Below are 20,867 nucleotides of genomic sequence, written 5' to 3'. Positions count from 1 at the left end.
ACCCTATTCTATGAATATTTACTAAGCAGGTGCACTGTGCTCAGAACTCATAAGCCCCTGGGGAGCAGTAGAACCTTAAAGATCCAGCCATTAGGCTGAGGACAGAGACAATGCAGAGACATGGTAGCATTCTGTTTTCCTGCCTATGGCTATTCGCATTCCAGATTCCATATCGATACCAGTAAGTGTGGTCAATGTATTTCTCTTCTCTCTCTCTCTCCCTCTCTCTGTATGTATTTTATATATATATATATATATATATATATATATATATATGTGTATATATATATATATATATATGTGTGTGTGTGTATAAAAGGTTGACATATCTTAGATCAGGTTCCCTGGAGAAAACACTGACATTTGTGTGCTGGGGTATTCAGGCGGGAGTGCTCTCAGGAACAAGACCAGCATGAAGATGAGGGAAGCAGGCCTGGACAGAAGGCAAATAGTGATGCAGCTGCATTAAAGGCGTCAGCCAATCCTCTGGGGAGCTCTGGAGCTGGGATGACCCTTCAGAGACGTCCTGACCTGAGGCAGGGGTGGCGAGTCTTGGTACGCCTGCAGTGACCACTCATTAAATAACTTGAGCAAGACAGTTTGCTTCAGGCAAAGGCAGTCCCTGGAGAGGGATTCTCCTGTGAGCTCTCAGCAGCCAACATTCCCAGCAGCCGGAAGAATAACTGCCTCAGTCCTGAGGGGGATTCCAGAGAATGCACTATAGCATTCACTTCAAAGGACATCTGTTACTGGATGAAAAGTAAAAATCTCTTAACCAACATTTATTGGATACCTAGTAGAATTAATAGACAAAAGGCACCTAAATTGGCTTCCTGGACCATCTTCCTGGCAGACCATAAACACAGAGATAGGCAACGCTGGAGATGGAAAAATCAGAATGGAGAATGTAAGTTAACCCTAAGGAGAGTGGTGCAAGATCAAATAGGCAGGAATCAGGCGCTGGGTCAATTAACTCTGAGATTTTGCAAAAAGAAGAGCTGACTTGTTCTGTCTCCTGTTAGCGAAATGGCCTGGGCTGAATTGTGCAGTAGACAAAGTTGGGGGCTTCCCTGGTGGTGCAGTGGTTGGGAGTCCGCCTTCCGATGCAGGGGACACGGGTTCGTGCCCCGGTCCGGGAAGATCCCACATGCCGCGGAGCGGCTGGGCCCGTGAGCCATGGCCGCTGAGCCTGCGCGTCCGGAGCCTGTGCTCCGCAACGGGAGAGGCCACAACAGTGAGAGGCCTGCGTACCGCAAAAAAAAAAAATTAGACAAAGTTGGGCTATCTTCTCTTTCTTTAGGCACCTGTCCAAGCACCTGTTCCTTGTAAACTGTGTGGCTCTGCTCAGGGATCTCAGGCTCCTCCTGAAGGTGACGCCCAGAGCCTTAGCAGAACTCTGGTTGGCTTGCAGGAGTGTCTCCCTGGAGGACTGAACCCCAGGCCTGCAACTTTACCTACACAGAGCTGTTGGTAGCTCCTGCCTCTGATCTACAGCCATCAAGGGAGATGGCACCCTGCATTCTAGCTCCATGGAAACTCACTACCCCTACATCAAGGCCAGCCTCTCCTTCCTATCTGTATTTATTTCCTGGGATTACCTTAAATGACTATAACCTGGTGGATTCACACAACAGAAACTGATTCTTTCACAGTTCTGGAGGCCAGAAATCTGAAATCAAAGTATTGGCAGGGCCTTGTGCCCTCTGAAGGCTCTAGAAGATCTGTTCCATGCCTTTCTCTCAGCTACTGGTGTTTCCAGCAGCCCTGGGCATTCCTTGGTTTATAGACACATCACTGCAGTCTCTGCCTCTGTCCTCCCATGGTATTCTCCCTGTGTGTCTGTGTCTCCTCTCCTCTTCTTATAAGGACACCAGTCATATTAGATTAGGACCCATCTACTCCAGTGTGACCTCATCTTACCTTAATTACATCGGCAATGACCCTATTCGCAAATAAGGTCACAGTCACAGGTAGCAGGGATTACGACTTCAACATAATTTCCAGGGAGGGGGATACAATTCAAATCACAACACTGTCTAAAGTTATGATGCCTAATTTAATGACCTAACATGTACTAATAGAAGAAACCTTGACCATTTCCTCAAGGTCTCCCAGCATAATGTCTGCATCTTTGTATTTTGAGAAAAATTGAAATCCTGCGGCTGAACTTCTGAGATCTAGTGTAAAAATAGGTAATTGGATTAATTTCAGTCCACATAAGATGGGCAATATGAGCCAAAGTGATACAAAGGAAAGGTATTTTGAGGCCTCTGGGGCCTTAGTGGGGGTCTGTTAAATAGTAAGTACCAACCTCACCTACTCTTGGTCAGACTCCACCAACTACTTCCATTCGTAGAACAGATTATATTGCTGATGAGGCCAAGATTTGATCTTAATCCAGAACTACTTTATCCAAACCACAAGCCTAACCCTCACCAACCTTGTCACAGAGATAACAAGAACAATGATCCAGAGAAGACCTGTCAGAGAGGCCAGTGCAAAACCCACCCAGTCACTGGATAAACCCAGCTAAGATCTTCCAATGAACTGGGTCACAGAGGCCTCCATATTGGTAAAGGATCCCATCCTGTTCTAAGCTGTGTAACTTTAAGACAGCTGCATTTTCATTATGTTCTTAAATAGAAATGATGATGAGATACTGTAGAACTCTAGCCATCCAGGTGTTAAGACCAATCACTGTGAAGCTGGCACCAGAAGGTGATGAGAGGGTGCTGTAAATCTCAGAAAAGGGCAAAGTGCTCACATTTATATTTTGTTGTTAAGAGAGAAAAAACACAGCTTTAAAAAAATTTGTCATCTGATTTCACATGTAATTTCAGGCCCGCTTAACCACTTCCTGAAAAGATCTTTGAAGGGATAAAAGAAAAGAAGTCTCTATCCTAAAGCCCAATAATGACTAGAAATTCCAGAAACCAACCCATCAGCACTATCAGATCCCATAAATGGTGAGATGGAGATGGAGATCATTTCCAACAGTGATGAGGCTCATGACTGTCTTGGGGGGAAAAAAAAAAGGCAATGGAAAGATGTATGGCAGCTGAGCAAGCTATAATCTTCCTGTTTGGAAACCTCCTGCAGGTTATCTAGACTCAGAGCCTAATTCCTTCCCCCATAAAATGGGGACAATCAGACTTTTCCTAGGAGCAGTGGAATGTAATGGCCAGACCATAAATCCCAGTTCTAATAGTGCCAAGACCTTGGGCAAAGAAACTACCGAATGTCCTAGAATCTCAGTTCCCTCATCTATAAAATGAAATTATAATAATATCTATTCTCATAGGGTTGCTGTAAGAATTAAAAGGGGTACAATATGTTCAGTGTTTTCTCTTACCAGGTATGGGATATGCAATTTTTTATTCCCACCACATACAAGATAAAGCACCTCTAAATTAGAGACGTTTGCATCTATTAAATCTTTAATCTAGCTCCTAGACATGCCTACTACCTGGATGTACTGCTTCATCCAGCACAACAAACCCAGGCACTGCGCATCTGAGGTTGTCAAGTAGGATCATTTAAATCCACAAGTAGATGGGGATTGAATCACCAGTGGGTGTTGGAATTATCCTCAGGTTATGGATAAAAATGAGCCCAGCTACAGAGCAGTTAACTTCATTCCAGAAATCAATGAAGTGCAGTGTGACTTGGTAGGAGCAATACAGTGCAACATTGGTAAATGTAAACACAAATTAAACAGATAAATGAAGGAAGAAGAGATCATATCATTTGCTTTTGTTTTCCTTTTAGTATCTCAGTTCAAAATTGTTCTTTGAGGGCCATCTGACTCTGGTGACTCAGGGTAGGAGAGGGAACTCAGAGAGCTCCAAGGAGAAGTAGAATAAAAGCCTTATCTCTTGTGAGGCCCTGTCTACTAAAATAGTAAGTGCAACTTGGCGCTTCTAGGGGAAATTGGAGCTCCTGCCACAAGAAAGCAGAAGAGGAGATTTTTATTGATCAGAAGGCTGACACTGACATTTGGGGAGCCTTCCTGGATGAATAAGCTTTGGAATTACCCATCAGGGACTTACTTCTCACCTAACTAAATTCCACAGCCTGGTTCTGAAAGTTCTTTAACCTTTCATCACAGAGGGGGCACGCCTCTGTAGCAGATCAGAACTTTTGCAGGAAATTAGGCTGACCAGTTCCTGTTCCCTTTGCAACTCTGGAGTGAAGGCTTTTGTTCCCAAACCCTTTCCTGCTGTTGCCAATCCCTTCACACACCCACACCCACATAGAGAGAGCTATATTCTTTCCCTCAACAGAGTTAAGGCTTATATTAACCCCTTTCTTGGCCCTAAACTGTTTACTTGAAGCCGTGCCTCTCAACCGTAGAATGAATCAATTGGGGAGTTTTAAAAAATCCTGATGCCCAGCCCATACACCAAACCAATTAGATCAGCATCCTGGGGGGTGGGACCCAGGCAGGGGTAGCTTTTTAAAGCTCTTAGATTATTCCAATGTGCAGCTAAGGTTGACATACACTGACTAATGAAATTGTGAATTGAAGCATCAGGGTGGGGTAAAATATAGTACAGGGAGCAGTCAGCCTGCCTGGGCTTTGAGATTGTCCCTTGTCATGTCCTAGAGCACAGGAGTCTCTGATTCTCCAGAACTCCTAAACGTCATGGGGCCAGAATGTCTGGAGCAGACATCACAGTAGCCGTATTCATCTACTTGGACTGCCATAAAAACATACCACAGACTGAGGGGCTGAAACAACACACATTCATTTCCTCACAGTTCTGGAGGCGGGGAGTTCAAGATCAAGGTGCTGGCATGGTTGGTTTCTGGTGAGAACGCTCTTCCTGGCTTGTAGATGGCTGCCTTCTTGCTGTGTTCTCACGTGGCCTTTCCTCTGGGATTGAGTGGGGGGAGAGGGGGTGGGAGAGAGAGAGAGGAAAAGAGGGAGAAAGAGAGAGAGCGAACTCTGATATCTCTTCTCAAAAGGACACTAATCCTATTGGATCAGGGCCCCCTTATGACTCATCTTTTTTTTTCTTTAATTTTTAGTTTATATTGGAGTATAGCTGATTTACAATGTTGTGTTAGTTTCAGGTGTACAGCAAAGTGATTCAATTATTCATTTCATCTTAATTACTTCCTTAGCAGCTGCATCTCCAAATACAGCCACACCTGTGGTTAAGACTTCAACAGATGAATTTGGGCGGGCGAGGGACACAGACATCTAGTCCACAACAGTGGCCATGACCCTAATGGAGGCTCCAGCAATTACAGCTTACTCGGATATCATACTTGTTGGAAATGCAAAATGTTGGGTCTCAACCCAGCCAGACCCCCTGAACCAGAATCTGCATTTTAACAAGATCCCCTGTGATCAGTGTGTACATTGATGCATGAGAAGTGTTGTAATAGACTTTCCTCAATTCTAACGACTCTTCCAATCCTCAGAAATCTTAGCAGATTAGTTTGCAAAACAGCTAGCCTTACCTTCTGCACACCCAGTTTCTTGATCTCAGAGAAGGGCCCAAATTTTCTCACCCTGTGGGTGATGGGGGATGAACCTCCTGGCTGTTGAGTTTGAGGAGTTAAGATGAAAAGTCCAGAGTAACTGTATCCCCACCAGCTCCACCCTCTTCTTCCTGTAGTGTGCTCCTCCCCTCCTCCCCTTTGCCTTTGCCTCCAAGGATTTTTCCTAAGAAAAACAGTCAGGATCAATTTTGAGCCAGTTGCAATGAGCATCTGTCAGAAATCTTACTTAACCATCCAGTCCAGTCCCACTGGTTGAGCAAGAGTCTGTTTCTCAGGGGTTCCCTCAGGACCCAAGAGGATCTGAAAAGGGCAGAGGTGAGAGGAGGGTGGGGCTGGTGCAGCCACAACCCTACAAGCTCCAGTGACTAAACTCTGCTCCTGGGGGTGGGGTGGGATAAGGCTTTTAAAGTCAGGGTGTGTATGAGAAACAGAACCGGGCTAAAGAGCCCTCCATCTGTCTTGTCACAGCTGTTGCCCCAATAAACGTGCCAGCAGATTACATCTCTTTAGGAATTCATTTTTTATTAGTAATGAAAGCTGCAAGGAATTTAACACAATTTCTCTCATGTCCTTCTGGAGAAACTAGTCTACATTCCAGTTAAGTGAAATTTATCGCCTGACATGGGAATACTGTCAATTGCCCAACCCAGTGTCTATTATCTCCTTCTGCCTCAGCAACAGAAACCCAATGTATTCAAGACTCCTTCAAAGGAAGGAATACCTTTTCCTTCTATCCTTTGTCCTCCCTGTTGTCTGGATTAGTGATGTAATGGCTGGAGCTCCAGCAGTTATCTTGAGCCATTAAATGGTCTTTTGGTGTTCTGAGACCAATTTCAATGTGTTGGAGGGGGCATTTTCCACACCACCAACAAGTAATTCTCAAATATCAGCAGGGTGTCCAAGAATTCAACTCAGTTCTGACACTATCTACTTGGGGATAGCATCAGATTCCACAGGCGGAGGGCTCAGTCCTACAAGACTGCCCTCCCCCGCTTCAGACACCAGTAAGCAAGCCCAGGTTTCTACCTGTGCTTCTGATCAATTAGCTATAAATCAGAGGTTCCCAAGACCCCCTCCTCAGGTTCAATTAATTTGCTAGAGTTGCTCACAGAACTTAAACATTTTACTTAACAGATCACCAGTTTATAGCAAAAGGATATAACTTAGAAACAGCTAGAGGGATGAGATGCATAGGGCAAGATATGTAGGAAGGGACACAGAGCTTCCATGTTCTCTCGAGGCCCACCACTCTCCCCAAATGTCCATGTGTTCACCAACCCAGAAGCTCTCTGAACTGTTTACTCTTAAGTTTTTATAAAAGCTTCATTACAAAGGCATGAATGACTAACTCATTGGCCATCAGCAATCGATTCAACCTCCATGTCCTCTCCCATCCCCTGATGGGCAGGAGGGTAGGGGGCAGACCTCTAATCACATGGTTGGTTCTCCACATGCTTAGAGGATTAGAACTTTCCCATCCTTAGATAGGGTCCAAAACTTGTCTCATTAACATACCAAGAGACACTTCTGCCACCCTCAACACTTAGGAGATTCAGAGGGTCTGAGAAGGTGTGAGTCAAGAACTGTGGACAAAGACTAGATATATATGAAGAATATATTTTGGTCACATCTGAATGACCAAATATATATTTCTTAATAAATCACTGTATCACAGGTGGTCTTAAGATAGAAGCCACGTGTAAGGGAGATGAAAGAAAGAAAACCCCTGGTCCTTGATATCTTTCAGAGTTGCCATTACCAGCTCTGCACTGTCTATTTTCGGTTTACTTTAAGTGAGAAAGAACTAAATTATCTTATTTACTTATTTATTTTTCTGTTTCATGTAGCTGAACTTAATCTTAACTGATATGGAGGTAAAGAGTGTTATTGGGCTTCCCTGGTGGTGTAGTGGTTGAGAGTCCGCCTGCTGATGCAGGGGACACGGGTTCGTGCCCCGGTCCGGGAAGGTCCCACATGCCGCGGAGTGGCTGGGCCCGTTGAGCCATGGCTGCTGAGCTTGCGCATCCGGAGCCTGTGCTCCGCAGCGGGAGAGGCCACAACAGTGAGAGGCCCAAAGTGAATGTATGTCAACCTAGAGGAGGATTTCTATTGGCTTTGAATTTGGTCAATATCTTCAGTAGTTCATTTAAACTTATGGGTGATCTTATATTTATAGATGAAAAATCTTGGAGGGCCAATTATGTATTGGATAATAGGTAAGTATCAGATTTCAAGAGAGGGAAAGAATAGGTCAAAACTAAAAGGATAGGGCTTCCCTGGTGGGGCAGTGGTTGGGAGTCCGCCTGCCGATGCAGGGGACGTGGGTTTGTGCCCCAGTCCGGGAAGATCCCACATGCCGCGGAGCGGCTGGGCCCGTGAGCCATGGCCGCTGAGCCTGCGCGTCCGGAGCCTGTGCTCCACGGTGGGAGAGGCCACAGCAGTGAGAGGCCTGCGTACCGCAAAAAAAAAAAAAGAAAAAAGAAAAAGAAAAGAAAACTAAAAGGATAAAATTTAGTGAGAATAAACATAAAATCTGGCTTTGGGTTTAAAAATATCTACTATTTACATGCAAAATGAGAGAACTTGAAACTGAGAACTAGGGATATTAATACAGAGTTCTACTATCCTCCACACTAGTATTATGTTAATACAGTCCTGCATAGTACATTTTCCAAAAGGCCATTGTTGATACAAAGTTTTAACATGAACACACATGTTTATCATATCTCCTCTCTGGGCCTTGCTGTGGTAAGCAGAGCTATAAGCAGAATGCTTATTTTTTGTTTGTCTTTCTTGTGATCTTTTGTCAATCTGGACATACCTACTAATTTGTTGAGCTTATCCATCTATTTACTCATAAATTCATTACTACTTGTTGAGTGTTTACTAGGTACTCTGCTTTGAGACTACATAGATGCATAGCCAGTGGTCACAGAGGTATCAAAGACCTATCAGGACAGCACTCTTGGAGCAAGACTCTGCCCTTCCCCCCTAACCGCCCCTGCACCCCTTACCCTAGAGGAACCAGAAGCAGCAGAGAGAGGAGATCGATGCACAGCGCAGTCACAAACCATGTCCCACTACCCCGCTGCTGGTCCCTGGTCTGAAGGTCCCATCTGAGCTGGAAGGAAGAGAGAAGCATTGTGTTGAATGTAAGATTGAGGCTTCAATCTCGTACTAGAATAGGCCTTTTAATGCCTAAAGAGTTTCAGCGGATAGGCTAGCAAGAAGTAAGAAAACAAACTTCTGCTCACTGTGTTTAAAGGTAGTAATGAAAAAAATGTAAAGCTGTCTTCTGGTTGTACCCTGTGTGTTCAGCCCATTCAATGAATATCGACTCTGTAGAGGATATCTTTAGAAGAAAGAACAAGAGACTAATAATAGGGGTTGGAGGAGAGAAGTGGGTGGCTGGGGGTTGAGTGGGAAGGAAACATATTCGTATCTTTTGAATTCTGTACTGTATGCAGGCATCACCTATTCAGAGACCAAATAACTTTTCTGTAAGGACTTAGACAAAGAGATGGATAAAATGGAGCATATTCAGAGGAGAATGACTTGAATCGTAAAGGGTCTGATCACTATGCTTAAGGAGAAGTGGTTAATGGACCAGAAAATATTTAATCCAGAATGAGAAGACTTGGGGGCTGTAGGCATGGGGGTAGTATCTTAGTCTGTGTGTTTTCAGAGGACAGGGCTGGGATTAAAGAGAAGAAATTACAGGTAGGTGACTATTGTGTCACTTTCACTTTCCTTTTTAAGTATGAGCTTCCATCTTGTTAATGACAAGAGTTTCCAAAAACGTTTGCCACATTGAGTGAAAAGTGGCCTAAACAACTAACGTCACTTTCAAGCTGTGGTTCCAGGGCACTGGTGTTTCGGTTTGGTGCACATGTGAGAGTCTCAGGTCTTTTTGAAGTTGACATCTGCCAAGGCTATCTTCCTAATTCCCACCTGTCAATTCTAGTCACTGCTTAGATTCAGTAATCACAGCAGGATGGATGGGGAAGCAGCAGAATGGTGAGAAGGTTCCAACAGGTGAGCTCCAGGGAGCTGGCTGCATCCACTCAGCACTGAGAGGCGGGAAGGAGCACAGTGTGCTGGTATGTGTAATACTCAGGTGTAGGAGTCAATGTCAGGAACTGCCAAGGCTCTGAGACTTTCCCCTGCTTGCAAGCTAGGTTAGCCTGCCATGGTTTCGTAGATGCTGGAAGAAGATACAAGACTCCTGGGCCAGACGCAAAAAACTTTATTAGTCATGACAATACTGGTTCTCCTTGGCTTCTAAGTCCCATGGGGGCAATTCAGAGGCAGGCCCAGGTGAACAGATGCTGTGCACCCAGTGGGCCTGTCACAACTGAGGAACCTTGAGCTGTACCCCCTAATCTTTTTTTTTTAACTGAAGTATAGTTGATTTACAATGTTAAGTTATTTTCTAGGGTACAGAAAAGAGATTCAGTTATACATATATATTCTTTTCCATATTCTTTTCCATTATGGTTTATTACAATATATTAAATATACTTCCCTGGGTTATATAGTAGGACCTTTTTGTATATTCTATATATAGTAGTTTATATGTGCTAATCCCAAACTCCTAATTTATCCCTCCCCTGCCTTTTCCCTTTGATAACCATAGGTTTGTTTTCCATGTCTGTGAGTCTGTTTCTGTTTCATAAATAAGTTCATTTGTATCATATTTTAGATTCCACATATAACTGATATCATATGATACTTGTCTCTGTATGACTTATTTCACTAGTATGATAATCTCTAGGTCCATCCATGTTGCTGCAAATGGCATTATTTCATTCTTTTTTATGGCTGATATTATATATATTGTATATATATACAATATTCTATTATATATATATACACGACATCTTTATTCATTCATCTGTCAATGGACATTTATGTTGCTTCCATGTCTTGGCTATTGTAAATAGTGCTGCTGTGAACACTGGGATGCATGTATCTTTTCGAATTAGAGTTTTCTCCAGATATATGCCCAGGAGTGGGATTGCTAGGTCATATGGTAGTTCTATTTTTAGTTTTTTAAGGAACCTCCATACTGTTTTCCATAGTGGCCGCACCAATTTAGATTCCCACTAACAGTGTAGGAGGGTTCCCTTTTCGCCACACCCTCTCCAGCATTTATTATTTGTAGGCTTTTTAATGATGGCCATTCTGACCGATGTGAGGTGATACCTCATTGTAGTTTTGATTTGCATTTCTCTAAATTGGCAATGTTGAGCATCTTTTCATGTGCCTGTGGGCCATCTGTATGTCTTCTTTGGAGAAATGTCTATTTAGGTCCTATGCCCATTTTTTGATTGGGTTGTTTTTTTGTTATTGAGTTGTTGAAACCCCTAATCTTATAACCCCAAACTTGCCTAGCCTTTACTGTTGAAGGAGATAGGATCTTTTTTTTATGCTAGTCAGGAAACAAATCTGCCTTTTGCCCTGGAGAGACCTCTATCTTTGCTAAACCACATCTTTCTGGGATAGAAAATGTTACAAGATGTATAGAAACACCGTAGAGAATTGCCCTCAATAATGTCCACCTGTAGGAATGAAGTTCTGGGCTCATCTTTTTGTTTGTAGTTGGATGTAGACCTGTCAGCTGGCTACACAGCCCTCGGCTCCAATTAATACCTTTCTGGACCAAGAAAGCAAACAAAGGTCTTAGAGTTGGACGGACCTGGATTAGAATCTTAGCTCTGTCATTTAATGACTAAGTTACTTGCCTAGTATCTCTGACTCTCAGTTTTCTAATTTGGAAAAATGGGCCAATGATACTCACCTGAGTGTTGTTATGAGGATTAAACTACATAATAGATATACTTGTCTGGATAAGTGTCAATTGGTGACCTAATATTCTTTGATTTTTACTGAAAAAAAAATAACATTCTGGCTACCCAAACTGTATGAACTTATAAATGCTTTTTCTGTTATTTAGTTCTGTAAATTAGAGGGGGTGAGTAAGGAATAGGAGGTCTGAAATTCCCCAATGCAAAATCACTCATTTGTGCCCCTCAGTAACTCTTGGGGCAGATCTCAGATCCTAAAATTTCAGTAACTCTCCAGATTGGAGAACAAGTCATCTCAGCTTTTGCGTCTCTTGACTCAGCTTACTGATGACCACCCTCTTCTCCCTCCTGCGGTGCCTGCCTCAACCCTTCTCTCTTAGAGCGAATTTAGGCTCTCTACCCTCAATTCTGCATCATAATCACCCCTTCCTATAATATCATAGATTTCTCTAGGGAACTCCAACCAAGTATCTCTCTAAAACTGTTTGGGGCATAATTTCTTCTGGCTGCTCCAAGCTTGATAGATAAAGAAACAATAAGTAAAGACTAGAAACTTTATAAAACAATACTAAAACAGATGCCTTAATTATAGGAGACCAAATAATTTGTCGCCATTGCTTCATAAGATTATTTTTGCTTTGTTGGTTCCCAGACCAGAAATAGCAGCAGGGCCTCAGGTGTATCTTTTGTGTTTCTTCATCCTAGATGAGCCAAGATTTATCACTTTATTAGTGAGAATCATCAGGAAGAGCAAATTGGGTTTTGCTGCAGACAAGGAAATTAGAGGCAACAGTTAACAGTTTAAGTATCGCAGCAGATTTTGCAAAAATACTATCTTGCCATCTAAACTGGTTCTCAAACTTTATCGTGCAGGAGAATCACCTAGAAGTCTTGTTAAAACTGACTGCTGGGGCCCATCCCCACAGTTTCTGATTCAGTAGGTCCAGGGTGGGACCTGAGAATTTGCATTTCTTATAATTTCCCAGGTGATGCTGACAGCAGCTGGTTCAGGTCCCACACTTTGAGAACCAGGCTCCAAAGCAGTGATTCTCACCCCTGGCTTTACATTACAATCACTTGGGGAGCTTTCAGCAAGTACTGCCTGGTTCCCAAGCCCCTGAGATTCTGACTTAATTGGCCTGGGGATGGGCTCTAGGTTTTGAACAGCCTCCCAGGTGATTGAATACAATACCAGGGTTGAGAATCACTGCACATCTAGAAATTTCCCAGAAACACATGCTTTTCTCTCACTCTCAGCTCAGCAACTCAGGAGAAAGTTGGATGGATATAAACAAGTGATTATTACAAGGCTTGTTGGATGTAAGCAAGTCATTTGAAAGCCAACTGGAAAGTGAAGGAAGAGTGTCTGAGCTGCTGGGTGTTCCTGCCAGACGGCATCAGCTCATGGGACCCAGCGTGGAATGCACTGGGTCTTCTTCAATTGTAAAATAATCGACTCCGTGGTCCCTCCCCACTTCAACAGAGGGGCTCAGTGTTTGGATTTCAGTCCAATGAGAATAGAAAATAGGCAAGCTGCTCCCTGGGTGTGGTGACTCTCCTGGGACCCTCACCGAGTGGGAAGGGTGCCATTTGGTCAGATAGTCTCATTTACAAAGGGCCTCATATTATTATTATTATCGTTGTTGTCATTTTAAAAGAATCCTCTACAAAAGAATAGTATTTTCTCAAATCTTGTTACCTGTCCTCAGCGTGTAAGTTTAGACTAGTTGTTCTCAACACTGACTGCACATTAGAATCACTAGGAACACTTACAAAGAGAACCTATCTCCACGCATGGTGACCAACTAGTCCCAGATTCTCAGGATGTTCTTCATTTTAGCAACGTCCTGCATCCTGGGAACGTCTCAGTCCCGGACAAACAGGCGCAGTTGGCCACCCTGCCCCACCCCAGAACAATTAAGTCAGAACTTCTGGGAGTGGGCCCTGGGCATCAGGATTTCAAAATCCCCCAGGGATTGTAATGTGCAGCCAGGGTTGAGAACTGGAGGGTTTTAGATTAAATGAAGTTGTGCACAGTGTGGTGTTTTGGTGCTTTCTGGAGCCTCGATAGCCTCAGGATATATTAGTGGTGTGTGTGTGTGTGTGTGTGTGCGCGTGCATGCGTGCATGCATGCACGTGCACGTGTGTGTGTGTGTACATACTGGGAGGTTTGCAAGTGGAGAGGAAATGGACTTCCTCTCCGTACCTGTGACTTCAGGGTCATTTTCTCAGGACTGTTTAAACAATTGTGACGTTTCAGGTCTCACAGAAGCTGTGTCTTTAGCAACCACATCATGTATGATCATCTGGAAATGCTCAGCATTTGTGGAGTGTGGCACCAAGGGGTTCCTATGGCCCAACTTACTAAGCCCTTCAAACGTGCTCAGAAGTGGGTGTGGCCGGCTGTTTCAGTTCTGTTTGCAGGAACAGTGGAGGTCACCCTTGGCAATGCTGGCGGTCTCTTATAAGGAAAAGCCCCTTTCCACTTCTAGGCACATTTTAAAACTGGTGATAAGTTGTGACTTGAATTAAAAAAACAACTCAGAACAAATAAAGCTACAGAGACAGTCAAGTGGGCAAATGAAATATGTAGCCCATAAGATGGTGAATGATGCTCTTTCAGGGATGATTTCGGGAATGTTCTGCTTTTACAAACCACTAATTCCATTTTCATGGGAGCAAACCAGGAGGCCTCAGGCTGAGCACCCTTTCTGCAGTGTAAGAACTGTCTCATGCTCTGCTGGCGAAGGGAAAACATTCACCCAGTTGTCTGTGTACTACACATGTGATAGTGTGTTTCATTCCATTGTCTAGAATGAAAGGGGCCCTGCCCTTCCTGCTGAAAGATACCGGCGTAAGGAGGGCACCCAGGTGAAGGACCAGGATCAGGTGCCTGACCTCACTTCCCGGTCCACCCACACCCCAAACCAGCTCCCCTGGGAAGCCCAAGCAGGTGGGGCTGTGGGGCAGCCAAAGGGCAGGCAGTCAGCACCCAGAAAGCAGAGCATGGGAAACAGGGCTCTGGCCCCAGCAGTCAGGACATTTCTCGTCCACAGAACAGCTGGCCAATGGGTAGGGCAGGAGGGCCAGGCAAATTATTGCTTCTGGTGCTTTCTTCCCTTCTGGATAAGAGAAACAATCATTTCTTTGGAGGAAAGTGAAAAAAAATGAGTTTTAATTGGTGACCATCCAACCCCCAAAAGCCTGATTTTTCAAAAAAGCAGCTGACCCGTGCCTCTTGCAACACGTTTTGGTATTCCGGTTTCAGATGCTGAGACCTGGAGTGACAACGTGGTACAGTGAAAACAGCAATGAACTTGGACATTGAAGACTGAGAAGTAGCTTCCTCAGGGGGTCACCTGACCTCTCTCTAGAGCAAATAGGTTTCATCTTGGCTCACCAACCCATGTTCCTCAAGTTGGGGCCAAGCTTGACTGAAAGGAATGCCCTGGTCCATCAGGCACGCAGCCCAGCATGGTGACCGGGAGTGTGGGCGCTGGAGCCAGACCACCTGGATCAGGTTCCCAGCCTGCCACTTACTTGCTGAGTGACCTTGGGCATGTCACTTAACCTCTCTATGCCTCAGTTTTCTAATCTGAAAACAGGGATAATCGTTCTACCCACCTCATGGGATAGTTGTGAGGATTAAATGAGAGGATGCCTAGAAACTGCTCACAGCAGAGCCTGGTACAGAGACGTGTCCCGTGTTAGCTGTTCTTATTCATTAGAGTGAGTAGGATTGTTCAGAATAATACAGAGAAGGACCTACATCGTGGAACATCTTGAGAGCCATGGAAAGAATGATGAGAAATACTGAAATTAGTTGCAGGAAGCAAGCTCTTTCCTAGCAAGGAACTGTACAAAAATGCATGCCACTGTCGGGTCCCCCTGGCTAACATGCAAAATGTCATCTGTGCACAGCAAACCCATAATCTTTTTCCTTCTTTTGGCTTCCCTAATTGCCACTGATCACGCTACTTGTAATGCACGTGAAACAGTGCCCCGTACGTAGAAAGCTGTTGATAAAAGTCAGCGGCTATTGTGGTGGTGGTAGTGATTGCTTTTAATATTAATACTAATCTGGATAAGAAATAACACCTGACAGCAAAGAGGGGCTTAGATGATAGGAGGGAAAGTACTTTGCAAACCTGAAAGCATTTTACAAAACTAAGGTATTATCCCCATGCCCCAGTGAAAGTGATTAATTACACAAATATTTGTGAAGTGCAAACCACACAGCTCTATTTTGTGGAGAAGGAACTAATGGTGTTACCTTATCTGAACTTTGATTCTAACAGACTTTCCTGCTGGCTAGTGAAGAACGGCTGGCAGCAGCCTTCCTCCAGGCTGAGAGAACTTAACCTGCATGGGGTTCCCTACAGCAACTGAGATCCCAGCAATTAATCATTGTAATGTTTACTGAATCAGGCAGCTGACATGGCCCTGTTCTTTACAGCTTGTTTAAATACCTGGAAAAGAGAACAATGAAGCCTGAGCAGTGTGAGGACCTGCTTGTTTCCCATCAGTGCAGCCTGGTGCAAGGGAAGGGGTGCAGATGGGGAGATGGCAGGCAGGCAGGACAGGCAGGTCTCAGTGAGCCCCCAGCCTGGGCCCTTTCCCCGGGTAGGGGCCACCTCCAGCTCAGCTTTGTGCCGAGCAGACACTTGACACCGTGCCAGACGCAATCTAGGCAGCTCCTTAAGCTGAGTAATGAGACTTGGTTTGTTAGGAGCCTTTAATTACCAGCCTGATGTACAAAAACATTTCTCTCCAGAGACGTTCACGCAAGCTAAGCCTTTGTTCACCAAGAAAGCAAGCTGCTTCCTCTTCCTGGCAAAGAAGATATGACTCGAGGGTGAGATTTCTCTCTGGCGAAATCTATCCTGCTCTAGCCATGATCCACCCACATTCTTGCTCCCCTCCCCAACAACCCATTTAGCAGAGTGTCTGACTGTGTCTGCTGGGTGACTGTCCCCTTGCTTCCCCCTTATTCTGTCTGTATCATGGACAGAATGACTGTATTTGGAACCAATCTCTCTAGGATGGATTGATCCCTCCATCAGTTCCTCATTGTTAAACCCAAGCAGGCTCCTGACAGTGATGGGAAGTTAGTGAGCTTTTGCTCTTTCATTCTACAGGATGACCATTAAGACGTTATTCACTCTCCTGAAATCTCCAATCCTCAGCACTCCACAAACCCCCAAAAAGAGAACTTTGTCTATTATTGTACAAAGAGAATAAATACCATCAGACTGCATGTCCTGGATTTCCTGCTCACAACGTCTAATTCCTGATGCACCTGCTCCCTTTGCCCCATCCTTCCTCTATCTAAAGCCATCTCATCTACACCCCTTCCCCTGCCTAAAACTATCCCAGCATCAGGATCACACCCCCTCCTATGTTTTCACAGCTATTAAAATACATAATGTCTCCTCTCCTTTATCTCCCCCAAGACAACTCTCTCCTGACTTCATCTCATCACCACCAAACATGTGCCTCTTTCTCCAACATGAAAGATTCATTATTTAGATGAAATACGTATCACAATTTTACGTACTATCTCACTGATGCTTCACGGGGTTGGGGGGAGGGATGAATTAGCTTGACTAAGCATTAAAACAAACCAAAGAAACCTCCCTCCCTTGGTCTTGATCCTACATCACCTCTAGAGATGGTCAACCTTCTTTAAAAAGACTGCCTACTCCCACAGTATCAATTTCCTTCTCTCTCCCTCAACCCGAAGTCCTTTTAATTTGAACCCTATTCCCAACACTATAATCAAACTCTTGCCAAGGTTACCAAAGACCAGATTCAATAGACATGTCCAGCCCTCACCTTGCCTGACCTCCTCCAGCATCTGCCACGTTGATCCATTCTTATGGACCCACTTTCTACCTCTGGCTTCTGTGATATTAAGGTAGGTTTTCTTCTTACCTTTTAGCCCTCTTCCTCCAATGACCAACTAACATTTCTAACCATCTCTCAAAAACTGGTATTTCCAAAGTTTCTGTCCTAGGCCCTCCTTTCTTCTCACCTTTCAAATTCTTTCTTGGCAGTATCTCTCCAGGTGATCTCACCCATTACAATCTGTATGCCAACAACTCACAAATTACCAGTCCAGTCCTCTCTCCTAAACTGCAGACCCATGTATCTGAGTGTCATCCATGTATTAATATCTGCATATCTTGCAGGTTCTACAAGCTCACTGCTTCTAGTATATCTGTTAAGTTTTAGTTGCTGATAGCAGGAACATTCTAGATATTTTAAGCAGAAACATTCTAGATATTTTAAGGGCTTCTAAAGGGAATTGCATGCTTAAGCATTGTTGGAAAGACTAGAGAAGGTTCCAGGCGAGGTGTCCAGGAATGACACCCAGAATAGTGCTGCAGATTTAACCCTCTAGGGGAAGTGCTATCTTTGCCACAGCAAGAAGCTGAGGAATTAGAAGCCTGTTGTCCCAAATGCAAGTTTAGCTCTGATGCATCTGGCAGGCAGCTGTGGTCAAAATCACTTGATTCAGAGGCTCTTACAGCTGCTAGATTTGACTCAGCCAGATGGATGCTTTGGACTCTGTCGCCTCTGCTCTGAATTCAAGATTCATGTGAGTGTAGCCGATTGATGGACCTAAACCATGTAGCTTTGGGCTGTCTAGATTCTGGAGTACAGGGTGGGCCACCAGAAGAAGTGTAGAATAGAGGTCAAGTGATTCAATCTACTGTATCCCTCACAACAAAGAGCTCATCGTTTCCCAACAGACTGCTTCTCTCCTAAGGCCCTGTATTTCTGTAAATTTCACTCCCTCTACCCAGTTGGTCAAGTCTGAAACTGTGAGTAATGCCCCTACCCCATTCTCCTCTGATCCATATCCAATTCATGCCAGTTCTACCCCAAATGTCTTTTAACCCCATTTACTACTCTCTCTCCCAGGCATCCATCATCTCTCAACTGACCTACTATTAACAGCCTTCTAACCCCCTAACCAGTCTCTCTGCCTCCAACTCTGCCATTTTCTAATGCATTCTCCACAACATAGCCAGAGAACTCTTAGTAAAATATAAATATGAACGTGACACCTTTCTCTTTAAAAACCTCAGTGGCTCATTTAACGTGTGTCATCTGCTCTAGCTGGTAATTGCCATGAAGGCAGGTACTGGGTCTCACCCACAGCCATATGCGTCCCCAGAACCTTGCACAGTGCCAGCACAGAATAAATATTATCGTTTCTATGGCAAAGATGTTGCTCTTCCTCCAGGCACACAATTCCATCCTCATGTGGTAATTAGCCAGGCTTCTTTCTGCCTGGTCTTAAGCAGTAACTTAGCAAGGGAAGCACAGTGTTGAACAATATAAGTCAATTAGCATTAGTCAATTAGCAATGTTAGCAATATGAGCATCCTTGCTGTTTGAAATCAGTCTTTCAAGATAAAGTTGCCTCTTAGAGATGCATATACTGTGATAAAAAAAAGTTTGAGGAAGGTGGAGGATCAAATATTCCTTCTTGCCACACCCTCTATTTTCTCGTGCTCTAGCACTCCCTCTCTTTCATCCTTCTCTACTTACTCTTTTTTTGTTTGTTTGTTTTCATTCCACATGGTCTCTTTTCTCTCCCCTACACCTCCCTTCTCATTTAATATCCACTTTCTTGCAGCCTAGTGGAAACCTACAGGGCCTTCCTTTTGGCCCCGATCCCCTATAAACACGGACTTCCATGTCAAAACTTGCACTGCATGAGTGAGGATTTACTTAGTGCTTCCTCTGTAAAACACTTTCCTCCCAGAATTCTTTTCCTCTGGAATCTTTGCCCCACGCTGCAAGATTTCACTGAGAGCCAGGATTCTGCCAGCCCCATACAGTTGTCTGCTACTGTGGAAGTTCCTCTTTGCCAGTGTTTTTCGGAAAATTTTTTATTAACTTTCCAAAGTTATTCTTGGAATCAGATTCAGAATGTCCCTGGAGGATTAAACAGGCTGCAAACAGACTTCAGAAGAAAACAGCAACTTCATTCAAGGTAGTCTTACTTTTACATACATCAAAACAGTACCACACCAGCACCATGACAGGAAGCACACAGACATGTGGACCACAGCACGCCCAAGGGGGAGGGTGGGTCCTGAGATGTATTCACGTTGCCCTCCACTCGGGAGATCGTGTTCATCAATCTCCTGGGTAGGATCACTGTCTCTGGCTTCTTAATGTTGTTTCTTGAGCCTTGGGTTGGATGCCGCTCCAGGAGGAGGTGAGCGCAGGCACAGAAGCTAAGGAATGCCAAACGCTGAAGCTGAGCTGCTTCCCTTAATGGCTGGAACGATATCTTGAATCCTATCTCTCAGGCTCCCTCCTGCAGATCCCTGTGATTCCCTTTTTCCTTACACTTCTCAGGCCTTGAGTTGTTATTGGCCATCTTAGCAGTGTGTCAGCCCAGACGTTTAAATGCTGCTGAGTTTTACCCAAGCTCATCTAGACGAAGACACTCTGTATCTGCGTCTGATAGTGACTTCTTTTTCTCCATTTCTCTGGACTGTTTTTCTAGAGAATAATAGCTCACATCTATTGGGGGCTTTCTAGGAGACTCAGTGTCTCCTCTGCCCAAAGTGCTCTATATGAATTAATTTGTTTAAGCCTCACACCTATGAGGGAGGGGGCTCTGATCTGTCCTGTTTTACAGACGGGAGAGCTGAGTAGGGAGAAAAACTCATCTGCCCACAGTAGCACAGCCGGGAAGGGTGAGAGCTCAGACCAGAACCCAGGTGGTCTTGTGCCAGAGACCCCAACTTATCAATTTACTCCTTCCTTTTCCTTAGGCAGGGGCCTGGAGAGACCATCTCCTGTCTACCAAGAAGGCTTTCTCTCTCCAGCCAGACCACAGGCCCGTTTCCCATGCATTCTGATTGATAGGGCTTTTAAGTGGATTATTTATTCTCCTCTCTTCAGTACCCCAATTCAGAACCATCAGATAGATGGAGATCAAAATGTAAGCTTTCTCCTGCAGAAATCCAAGTTGGCCTTTGCGGCTGTGGTAGTGACCAATGGGCCTGTGAATGCTCTCAGCCATGCCTCTCCCTCCCTACTCCCCCATGTAGACTTTGGGACAGTCCACATGAGAGAAAAGGCTGGTCTGCAGAGCAAGCACAGTTACCCAGAATTGCTGCCCCACCCCAGACAGGGGCAGAGAGAGAAGAAATCAAGATGGTAAATAACCAGGACTAGACTTTACCTCCAGCAGACTCAACAGCTATTGAATCAGCCAAGTAACGTTTTTGAGCCTGCTACTTGGCATTGCACCGCTGACAGTGAGCAAATAGACGAGGTCCCCAGCCTGTGGCAGCCAGAAGCCTGGGACAGACACTACTGATCTGCACAGGCAGAGTGAGAACAGGGCAGCAGCCGTCATGCACGAGCAAAGGTAGCAAGATCCATGCATGGGCTCAACGAAACCAGCATGAAGTAGGTTGCTGGGAGGCTTATATGTTGCATGAGGAGCGAGTTTCTTTCTGGAGCTAGGACTGAAATCAGGGGTGGAATCAATTGTTATTTCTGTCCAAGCACTT

Source organism: Aethalodelphis obliquidens, unplaced genomic scaffold (genome assembly GCF_003676395.1).
Source record: "Aethalodelphis obliquidens isolate GAN/ISIS:26980383/991018 unplaced genomic scaffold, ASM367639v1 scaffold34, whole genome shotgun sequence".
Classification (NCBI taxonomy): Eukaryota; Metazoa; Chordata; class Mammalia; order Artiodactyla; family Delphinidae; genus Aethalodelphis; species Aethalodelphis obliquidens.
The sequence above is the reverse complement of the archived record's forward strand: the minus strand, read 5'-3'. Positions refer to the sequence as shown.